At 53.9% G+C, this 2076-nt stretch overlaps 1 protein-coding gene across 1 annotated transcript in view; it reads right to left on the bottom strand.

The window, feature by feature from the left end:
* Nucleotides 1–2076, bottom strand: part of COL13A1 (collagen, type XIII, alpha 1) — a 153570-nt gene that overhangs the window by 76405 nt on the left and 75089 nt on the right. The gene's annotated exons all lie outside the window — the stretch shown is intronic.

The following is a 2076-nucleotide window of genomic DNA, read 5'->3' as shown; positions in this document are numbered from 1 at the left end:
CTCAGCCATGGCTGCTCAGGCCCTAGAGGTGTCCCCACAGGGCCCTGCTCAGGATGCTCCCCAGCCTGCCCCAGCCCCAGCCAAATTTCACACCCCCTGAGCCTTCTTCCCCAGTCCGCAATGCCCACGTGGCTGCACACCTGTAACTGTCAGAAAGCAGCCCACCCCTGGATGGAGCTGCTGTAAACAGAGGTGGGGACAAGACACACACTTGCTGTGTGGGCCCAGCAGGCCTGAGCCTGGAGGTTAGAGCTGCTTTGGCCTCCTAGTCCTGGTGTGGAGTGACACAGAGGGTTAAGTCTGCGGCAGAGTTTTCAGCCCGGAGAGGATGGTGGATGCTGGGCTGGGGGCTCAAAGTGCCACGTGTGCCAGCTGCCTGGATAAGCTTGTGTGTGTGTGTGTGTGTGTGTGTGTGTGTTGGAGCTTGGGGAAGTGTGACAGAAGGAGGATGAAGGGTGTATGAACACAGGTGGGGATGAGAGGCGATGTTCTGGCAGAAGGATTCTGACGGTGCCCGGCTGGAGGATGGCAGGATGCTACTTCCCTCCAGGAGTCCAGGAAATGCCCAGGCCTCACCTGCAGGTCTTGCTCTGCCTCACGGAACCTCTCTGAGCCCACATATCTCCTCTGTGAACAGGATGCTGAGAGAAACTCTGCTGCCCTTACAGGGCAAGGGACGGAAATGCATTTGTAAAATGTCATGCCTCACACGCAGGTGAAGAGTGAATTCAAATTAAGTAGCTGTTTATTCCATTGCAATTATATCATAATTTTTATACAAGGCAACATAGTGTGATGGGTAGGAGCCAAAACGCTTGGGTTTGAAGCCCAGCTCTGCTCCATGCTGGCTGACCTTGGGCTACTTAACTTCTCTCTGCCTCAGTTTCCTTATCTGTAATGCAGAGATAATAGCGCCTGTCTCATAGGGTAGATGTGAAAATTTCATGAGATAATGGTGTAAAATGCTTAAAAGAATGCCTGGTCTTCGAAGGGGCTAACAAGTGTCTGCTATTATCCTTATACTGTGATTGTGTCCCTGTCTTTCTCCTGGGTGGTTTAACCGCCCGTGAGAGTGAGACCCAGTCTTTGTTATACTTGGAGGATGGCATAGCACAGTGGTTAGGGACCCGAGTCTGACCTGGAGTCAGGCACCCTGGGAATCCTCTCCAGCCCTGTCACTTAAAAAAGTTTTTTTTTTAATTTTTAAATTGTTCGGCCATGCCATGAGGCATGTGGGATCTTAGTTCCCAGACTAGGGATTGACCCTGGGCCCCTGCAGTGGAAGCGCCAAGTCTTAACTGCCAGGGAAGTCCCCAGCTCTGCCACTTTCTGCGGTGTGACTTCAGGTATGTGACCCTGCCTCTCTGTGCTTCAGTTCCCTCTCATGTAAAAGACTACCAAGCCTCCCTGGAAGGGCTACCTCACTGTTACCTGGGATGTTACTGTTACAGAGTAAACCGCTTAGAACAGCGCCTGACACCGTTTGCGCTTAATATGTGATTGTTGCTGTCCTTACTGTTGTCATTTTTATTTCGGAGGTGGGGAGACTTGCAGAAATACACACTGTGGTGTCCAAGCGAAGAAGTGTGGAGCTGGGACCAGGAGTCCGCTTCTAGCCCTCTGCCATCTCTAATCCTGTGGGACCTCGGGCAAGCCTCACACCCACTCTGGGCCTCATCTGGAGAGCCAGCTGGTTAGCTACACTGCTCTATAATCCCTCAGAGCCCACCCAGTTCCAGGACAGGACTGTTTCTTCGGTGTCTAGCTTCCTGGGAGACTCCACTCTATCACCCCGGGAGTCTGTCTGGGCATTTGCTGGGGAACTGTCTGCGGGGGCAGCACAAAGAGAGTGTCTCGGCCTGAGGGGGCAGTGGTGGGCTGCAGGTGGGGATAGGACCAGCCACATACAACGGCAGCTGGTGCTCTCCTCACCTCTGGGAAGGGTGACTATCTAAGGCCAAAATCAGTGCCAGGAGGCCACGTGCAGCCCCCACGGGCAGCAGAGACCCCTCAGCCATGGGAGTGGGACCTCAGTCAGGGAAGTGAGACCTCAGCCCACGACTCCTGCCTGATGGG

This window comes from Bison bison, unplaced genomic scaffold, assembly GCF_000754665.1.
Source record: "Bison bison bison isolate TAMUID 2011002044 unplaced genomic scaffold, Bison_UMD1.0 scf7180017864309, whole genome shotgun sequence".
In the NCBI taxonomy this organism is placed as follows: domain Eukaryota; kingdom Metazoa; phylum Chordata; class Mammalia; order Artiodactyla; family Bovidae; genus Bison; species Bison bison.
The sequence above is the reverse complement of the archived record's forward strand: the minus strand, read 5'-3'. Positions and strand labels throughout refer to the sequence as shown.